Source organism: Microtus oregoni, unplaced genomic scaffold, assembly GCF_018167655.1.
Source record: "Microtus oregoni isolate MIOR12 unplaced genomic scaffold, Mior012 000010F_ref0000083, whole genome shotgun sequence".
Taxonomy (NCBI): Eukaryota; Metazoa; Chordata; class Mammalia; order Rodentia; family Cricetidae; genus Microtus; species Microtus oregoni.
In genome coordinates this window covers 18,963,582-18,972,946 of record NW_024543069.1, presented here as the reverse complement: position 1 = coordinate 18,972,946, position 9,365 = coordinate 18,963,582, and positions in this window count along the sequence as shown.

Here is a 9,365-nt window from a genome sequence, read left to right as displayed (position 1 = left end):
AAGTCTACCCCTAAAGACTCTGATCTTGTTATAAGTCAAGTTGGGAATTGTTTTCTTTAAGTAAGAGAGTAGCATTACTCATCTTTATTGAAATGATTAGTATATTTCAGTTATATTTTATGACTTTTACATTTGCTGTGTGCCCCTCTGTAAGATATAATTTCTTAACATATTTATTATTTTACACAGAAGGGCTTAACTTTTGTTCTACCTGTTGTTTTTGTATTTATGCCTTTACTCACCTTTTTTTGTCCTTTTTATTGGTTTAGACTATTTCTACTTAGTATACTTAAATGCTTATCTGTTTCCAATACAAGAGCAGGCATTACCTACGTTCCTATTTCCTGGTGTAGCAGTTTTCTCAATTGCTTGATATCTGCTTCGTGAAAGAATACAACATTTGACACTTCCTGGCCATCCTACAGGGGCTATACTGCCCAAACCCCCTCTCTCTTCCTATCCCACCCAGCTTACATCCAGATCCCCACACCCCCTGTCTCCCTCCCTCCTTTGGGGCATAGGGCCTCCCTGCCCAGCCTGCTAGGGCGCTGGGACCTAATCTGAACCGGGAGGACATAGGGGTGGCCGGTAGCTCCTTTGTTCCCATAGCCTGCCCGCAGCGAGCAGGGTGGGCCCTTTGTTCGCGAGCTAACCAAGCAGGGCAGAGGTTCGATCTGGGCACCGAGTGAAACATCATTGTGGTGAGTGAGTGCTGCGGCAGCTGGGATCATAGCTCAGCCCGCCCACACTTCCTGGCCATCCTACAGGGGCTATACTGCCCAAACCCCCTCTCTCTTCCTATCCCACTCAGCTTACATCCAGATCCCCACACCCCCTGTCTCCCTCCCTCCTTTGGGGCATAGCGCCTCCCTGCCCAGCCTGCTAGGGCGCTGGGACCGAATCTGAACCGGGAAGACAAAGGGGTAGCCGGTAGCTCCTTTGTTCCCATAGCCTGCCCGCAGCGAGCAGGGTGGGCCCTTTGTTCGCGAGCTAACCAAGCAGCGTGGAGTTTCGTTCTGGGCACCGGGTGAAACATCATTGTGGAGAAACATCTCTGGGGAGTGACATCACTGGGAAGGTACATCAGTGGGCAAGAAGACCTGATCCTATAAAAGAAGATCCAAAGGGGAGTATTGGGAGGAAGAGATGGGCAGACGCCAATGCAGGAATTCTCCCAACAATCTGAAAAACAACACGAAACCACCAGAAGCCAGTGACCCCACAACAGGAGGACATGAACACCTTAATCAAGAAGAAGTAGAAAAAACTGACTTCATGAAAGTGATTGACACCCTTAAACAGCATATAAAAAACGCCCTTATAGAAATGGATGAGAAGTATAATAGAAAGTTCGAGGAATTGAGTAAATCAGTGAATGATACCCTAGGAAACCAAGGAAAAACAATCAAGCAGATAAAGGAAACAGTTCATGACTTGAAAACTGAAATGGAGGCAAAGAAGAAAACACAAACAGAGGGCCGACTGGACATGGAAAATCTAGGTAAACGAATAGAGACTACAGAATCAAGTATAACCAGCAGAATACAAGAGATAGAAGAAAGAATCTCAGATTCTGAGGATAACATAGAGAAAATAAACACTCTGATCAAAGAAAACAGCAAGTCCAACAAACTCTCATCACAAAACATTCAGGAAATATGGGACACAATAAAAAGACCAAACCTAAGAATAATTGGAGTAGAAGAAGGAGAAGAAGTGCAGCTCAACGGAACAGAAAATATACTTAATAAAATTATAGAAGAAAACTTTCCCAACCTGAAGACAGATGTACCTATGAAGGTTCAAGAAGCATACAGAACACCAAATAGGCTGGATCAAAAGAAAACATCCCCACGCCATATAATAATCAAAACACAAAATATACAGAATAAAGAAAGAATATTAAGAGCCGCAAAGGAAAAAGGCCAAGTTACTTATAAAGGTAAACCTATCAGACTTACACCTGACATCTCTATGGAAACCATGAAAGCCAGAAGGTCCTGGATAGATGTTCTCCAAAAACTAAGAGACCACGGATGCAAGCCCAGACTACTATATCCAGCCAAACTTTCATTCACTATGAATGGAGAAAACAAAATTTTCCAGGATAAAAACAAATTTAAACAATACGTAGCCACAAATCCAGCCTTACAGAAAATAATAGAAGGAAAATCACTAACCAAGGAGTCCAACAATGACCACAATAACTCAGACATCTAGAGACTCTTCACCAGCGCAAATCAAAGAAGGAAAACACACAAACCCTACTACTTAAAAAGTGACCGGAGTTAACAACCACTGGTCATTAATATCACTTAATATCAATGGGCTCAACTCACCTATAAAAAGGCACAGGCTAAGAGATTGGATAAGAAAACAGGATCCAACATTCTGCTGTCTACAAGAAACACACCTCAACCACAAAGACAGGCACCTACTCAGAGTAAAGGGCTGGGAAAAGGCTTATCAAGCAAATGGACCTAAGAAACAAGCAGGTGTGGCCATACTAATTTCTAACAAAGTTGACTTCAAACTTAATTCATTCAGAAGAGATGGAGAGGGACATTTTATACTCATAACAGGAACAATTCATCAGGAAGAAGTCTCAATCCTGAATATCTATGCCCCTAATATAAAAGCACCCACGTACGTAAAAGAAACATTACTAAAACTCAAGGCAGCCATCAAACCGCACACACTAATAGTAGGAGACTTCAACACTCCTCTCTCACCAATGGACAGGTCAATCAGACAGAAACCTAACAGAGAAATTAGAGAATTAATGGAGGTAATGGAGCAAATGGACTTAATAGACATCTATAGATTATTCCACCCAAAGAGGAAAGAATATACCTTCTTCTCTGCAGCTCATGGAACCTTCTCAAAAATTGACCACATACTTGGTAACAAAGCGAACTTACACAGTTACAAAAAAATATTAGTAACCACCTGTGTCTTATCAGATCACCATGGATTAAAGTTAGAATTCAACAACAATGCTACCCCCAGAAAGCCTACAAACTCATGGAAACTGAACAGTCATCTACTGAACCATACCTGGATTAAGGAAGAAATAAAGAAAGAAATTAAAGTCTTCCTTGAATGCAACGAAAATAAAGAAACAACATACTCGAACTTATGGGACACTATGAAAGCAGTCCTGAGAGGAAAGTTCATAGCACTAAGTGCCCACCTAAAGAAAACAGAGAAAGCACATATTGGAGACTTAACAGCCCACTTGAAAGCTCTAGAAAAAAAAGAAGCAGACTCACCTAGGAGGAGTAGAAGACTGGAAATAATCAAATTGAGGGCTGAAATCAACAAAATAGAAACACAGAAAACAATCCAAAGAATCAATGAAACAAAAAGCTGGTTCCTGGAGAAAATCAACAAGATAGATAAACCCATATCCAAACTAATCAAACGAAAGAGAGAGGACACACAAATTAATAAGATCAGAAATGAAAAGGGGGACAAAACCACAGACACAGAGGAAATTCAGAGAGTCATTAGATCTTACTACAAAAGCCTATATGCCACAAAACTGGAAAATGTAAAAGAAATGGACGCTTTTTTAGATAAATACCATTTACCAAAACTAAACCAGGACCAGGTGAACAATCTAAACAGACCTGTAGGTCGCGAAGAATTAGAAGCTGTTATCAAAAAGCTCCCTACCAAAAAAAGCCCAGGACCAGATGGTTTCAATGCAGAATTCTACCAGAACTTCCAAGAAGACCTAATACCTATACTCCTTAATGTATTCCACAATATAGAATCAGAAGGGTCATTACCAAATTCCTTTTATGAAGCCACAATTACTCTGATACCAAAACCACTCAAAGACTCAACCAGGAAATAGAACTACAGGCCAATCTCACTCATGAATATCGACGCAAAAATCCTCAACAAAATACTGGCAAATCGAATCCAAGAACACATCCGAAAAATTATCCATTATGATCAAGTAGGCTTCATTCCTCAGATGCAGGGCTGGTTCAACATACGAAAATCTAGCAATGTAATCCAGCATATAAATAAACTGAAAGAAAAAAACCATATGATCATTTCATTAGATGCTGAAAAAGCATTTGACAAAATTCAACATCCATTTATGTTAAAAGTCTTGGAGAGATTAGGGATACAAGGGTCATACCTAAATATAATAAAAGCTATATACAGCAAGCCGACAGCTAACATCAAATTAAACGGAGAGAAACTCAAAGCCATCCCGCTTAACTCAGGAACACGGCAAGGCTGTCCACTCTCACCATACCTCTTCAATATAGTGCTTGAAGTTCTAGCAATAGCAATAAGACAACATAATGGGATCAAGGGGATTCGAATTGGAAAGGAAGAAGTTAAACTTTCGTTATTTGCAGATGATATGATAGTGTACATAAGCGACCCCAAAAACTCCACCAAAGAACTTATACAGCTGATAAACAGCTTTAGTAATGTGGCAGGATACAAGATCAACTCCAAAAAATCAGTTGCCCTCTTATACACAAAGGATAGGGAAGCAGAGAGGGAAATCAGAGAAGCTTCACCATTCACGATAGCCACAAACAGCATAAAATATCTGGGGGTAAATCTAACCAAGGAAGTGAAAGATCTATTTGACAAGAACTTTAAGGCATTGAAGAAAGAAATTGAAGAGGATACCAAAAAATGGATGGACCTCCCTTGCTCTTGGATTGGGAGGATCAACATAGTAAAAATGGCAATTCTACCAAAGGCAATTTATAGATTCAATGCAATCCCCATCAAGATCCCATCAAAATTTTTCACAGATCTGGAGAAGACAATAATCAACTTTATATGGAAAAACAAAAAACCCAGGATAGCCAAAACAATCCTATACAATAAAGGATCTTCTGGAGGCATTACCATCCCTGACTTCAAACTCTATTACAGAGCTACAGTAATGAAAACAGTGTGGTGCTGGCATAAAAACAGAGAAGTCGACCAATGGAATCATATAGAAGACCCGGATTTTATCCCACAAACCTATGAACACCTCATTTTCGATAAAGGAGCTAAAAGTATGCAATGGAAGAAAGAAAGCATCTTCAACAAATGGTGCTGGCACAACTGGATGTCAACCTGTAGAAGAATGAAAATAGACCCATATCTCTCACCGTGCACAAAACTCAAGTCCAAATGGATCAAAGACCTCAATATCAGTCCGAACACACTGAACCTGATAGAAGAGAAAGTGGGAAATACCCTACAACAGATGGGCACAGGAGATCGCTTCCTATGTATAACCCCAGAAGCACAGACATTAAGGGCAACATTGAATAAATGGGACCTACTTAAACTGAGAAGCTTCTGTAAAGCAAAGGACACTGTCACTAAGACACAAAGGCAACCTACTGACTGGGAGAAGATCTTCACCAACCCCGCAACAGACAAAGGTCTGATCTCCAAAATATATAGAGAACTCAAGAAACTAGACTTTAAAATGCTAATTAACCCAATTAAAAAATCGGGCACTGAACTGAACAGAGAATTCTCAACAGAAGAAGTTCAAATGGCCAAAAGACACTTAAGGTCATGCTCAACTTCCTTAGCAATCAGGGAAATGCAAATCAAAACAACTTTGAGATATCATCTTACACCTGTCAGAATGGCTAAACTCAAAAACACCAAGGATAACCTTTGCTGGAGAGGCTGTGGAAGAACAGGTACCCTCATCCATTGCTGGTGGGAATGCAATCTTGTGCAACCACTGTGGAAGTCAGTGTTTCGGTTTCTCAGGAAATTCGGGATCAACTTACCCCTGGACCCAGCAATACCACTCTAGGGAATATACCCAAGAGATGCTCTATCAAATGACAAAAGCATTTGTTCAACTATGTTCATAGCAGTATTATTTGTAATAGCCAGAACCTGGAAACAACCTAGATGCCCTTCAATGGAAGAATGGATGAAGAAAGTATGGAATATATACACGCTAGAGTACTACGCTGCGGTAAAAAACAATGACTTCTCGAATTTTGCATGCAAATGGATGGAAATAGAAAACACTATCCTGAGTGAGGTGTCCCAGACCCAAAAAGATGAATATGGGATGTACTCACTCATAATTGGTTTCTAGCCATAAATAAGGACCACGGAGTCTACAATAGGTGAACCTAAAGAAGCTAAGGAAGAAGGTGAACCGAAGGAAAAACATATAGTTGTCCTCTTCGCTAAGGGAAGTAGACCAAATTTCCGGGGAGAAAATGGGATCTTGGGGGGGGGGTAGGATGGGGGTAAGGGGAGATGGGGAGAGAAAAGGTAGAAGGGAAGGAGGGGGGACCTGGGAAACGGGAGAATTGGCATAAAGGAAAGGTGGATAGGTGAGCACGGAACCACAATTCTTAGTTAAGGGAGCCACTTTAGGGTGGGCAAGCGACTTGACCCTAGAGGGGCTCCCTAGTGCCCAAGATGAGGTTCCCAGTTAGTTCCTTGGGCAGCTGAGGATTGGGAACCTGAAATGACCCTATCCTAGAGCAATACTGACGAATATCTTGCATATCATCATAGAATCTTCATCTGGTGATGGATAGAGATCGAGACAGAGACCCACACAGGAGCACTGGACTGAGCTCCCAAGGTCCCAAGGAGGAGCAGAAGGAGGGAGAACATGAGCAAAGAATTCGGGACCACGAGGCGTGCATCCACCCACTGAGACAGAGGAGCTGATCTACGGGGAGCTCACCAAGGCCAGCTGGACTGTGACCGAAAAAGCATGGGATAAAACCGGACTCTCTGAACATGGCGAACAATGAGGGCTGATGAGACACCAAGGACAATGGCAGGGGGTTTTGATCCTACTTAATGTGCTGGCTTTGTGGGAGCCTAGCCAATTTGGATGTTCACCTTCCTAGATATGGATGGAGAGGACCTAGGACTTAACACAGGGCAGGGAACCTAGACTGCTCTGTGGACTGGAGAGGGAGGGGGAGAGAGGTGGGGGGAGGGGGAGAAGGGTGGGAGGAGGGGGAGAAGGGTGGGAGGAGGGGGAGAAGGGTGGGAGGAGGGGAAGGGAAATGGGAGGCTGGGAGGAGGTGGAAACTTGTTTTTTGTTTATGTTTTTTTTTTCTTCTTTTCGCAATAAAAAAAAAAGAATACAACATTTGGACCTACTCTTTTGCCCTCATCAACAGTTACAAACACACGCACACAAACAAATACATTTATTTTATTACTTTAAAAATAATACCAATCCAAATTTCCACTTCCTCCCCTCCTCCCACTTACTAGTTTACTAGAAATTTGAAAATTATTTCATTTCTACCAAAGTAAATAATGTAAGAAATATTTTGTCAGTTTGGGTTGATAGTTATTTGATTATTGACTCCTTTGTTTTATTAATTCAGGAACAAAAAGATTACTGTAGATATTTAAATTCATAGTTATGATGAGTAAAATTAAAAATACAGAAACAGTAATTAAGCTTTCCTGGTTTGCCTATAACAATTTACTGTTCAAATGCCAAAGAATAATCACATATGATAAGGTAAGAGAACAATGATCAGGTCACCGTTAAGGTGACAAAAATGTCAAACTGCAGTGAAAGAAAATTAATGAAAGTAATGAGGATAAGGATTGTTTATCAACTGAACTCACAGATACCCATAATTTTCCAATTTGTTCAGCTGTAAGCTAAAGGGCAAAACAGGTGAAAACAACCATTTGGAAACAACAGCAATACCAAGACATCAGATCATTTGACAATGATTTTAGCGCCTCCCAGTGGAAATGCAGTTACTTATGCCCTTGTTGGTACTGGCAGAGGTGTGGGTCCCATAATAACAGAAGCGAGTAGGCCTACGTATCATCAGCTCAGATGGCTTCCTAGGTCAGGCGTGCAGTATGCTAATGATGCACTTCAAAATATGAAAACAATACTATGAATAATTCTGACTCCCATAAAGAGTTGCCTAGGCGATGTCCCCAGTTAGTTCCTTGGGCAGCTGAGGATAGGGAACCTGAAATGGCCCTATCCTATAGCAATACTGACAAATATCTTGCATATCACCATAGAACCTTCATCTGGTGATGGATGGAGATAGAGACAGAAACCCACAGTGGAGCACCGGACTGAGCTCCCAAGGTCCCAATGAGGAGCAGAAGGAGGGAGAACATGAGCAAGGAAGTCAGGATCACGAGGGGTGCACCCACCCACTGAGACAGTGGGGCTGATCTATTGGGAGCTCACCAAGGCCAACTGGACTGTGACTGAAAAAGCATGGGATAAAACCGAACTCTCTGAACATGGCGAAAATGAGGGCCGATGAGAAGCCAAAGACAATGGCACAGGGTTTTGATCCTACTTCATGTTCTGGCTTTGTGGGAGCCTAGCCAGTTTGGATGTTCACCTTCCTAGACATGGACGGAGGGGGGAAGACCTTGGACTTTCTACAGGGCAGGGAACCCTGACTGCTCTTTGGACTGGAGAGGGAGGGGGAGAGGAGTGGAGGGAGGGGGAGAAGGTTTCGAGGAGGGGGAGGGAAAAGGGAGGCTGGGAGGAGGCGGAAACTTTTTTTTCTTTTTCTCAATAAAAACTTAAAAAAAAAAAGAGTTGCCTAGGTATCATCTTGGATTAAGGATCATTGTCTAAAAGAGAATGAAGTTTCAGGTTTTTAAAAATTAAACTATAATTGCCTAACATCAATTTCTATTTTCTCCCCGAAATCCATACGTCCCTATTCCCTCTCAAATTGCACACACACACACACACACACACACACACACACACACACACACACGGTTAAATATATAACGACAATGTGCTAAGTTCTTTTAGTGCTATTTCCACATATGTGATTCTAGTGCTGACAACTTGATATAAGATAGCCAATGAGGAGGTTCACTCCTGTTGTTGAATATTGCTTTAACTATGTAAAGGTGTGTTACATTTGTTTATGCTGCATTTGTTTAACTATGGAAAGAAGTGTTGCATTGGTTTTACCTTGGCTGCCTAAGGCACGTGATTGATCTAGTAAAATACTGAATGATCAATAGTTAGGCAGTAGAGGAGTAGATGGGACTGGTGGGCAGACAGTCATAAGCAGGAGAAGAAATCTAGGCTCCAGAGAGAATGAGGGAAAAAAAGAGGGATATGTCCAGTCCAGCCAGTCAGGCATCTACCAGCCAACAGACAGAGAGGAAGCAGGAAGTAGGGCTTACAGAATTTAAGAAATTTAAAAAGCCTCAAGGCAAAATGTAGATGAAGGAAAATGTTTAAACTAAGTTATAAGAGCTAGTGGTAGAAGCATAAAATAAGGTCAAGAATTCATGAGTAATAATAAGTCTCCATGTTATGATTTGGGGGCTGGCAGTCCAAGAATGCCTGCTACACATACCTGGCT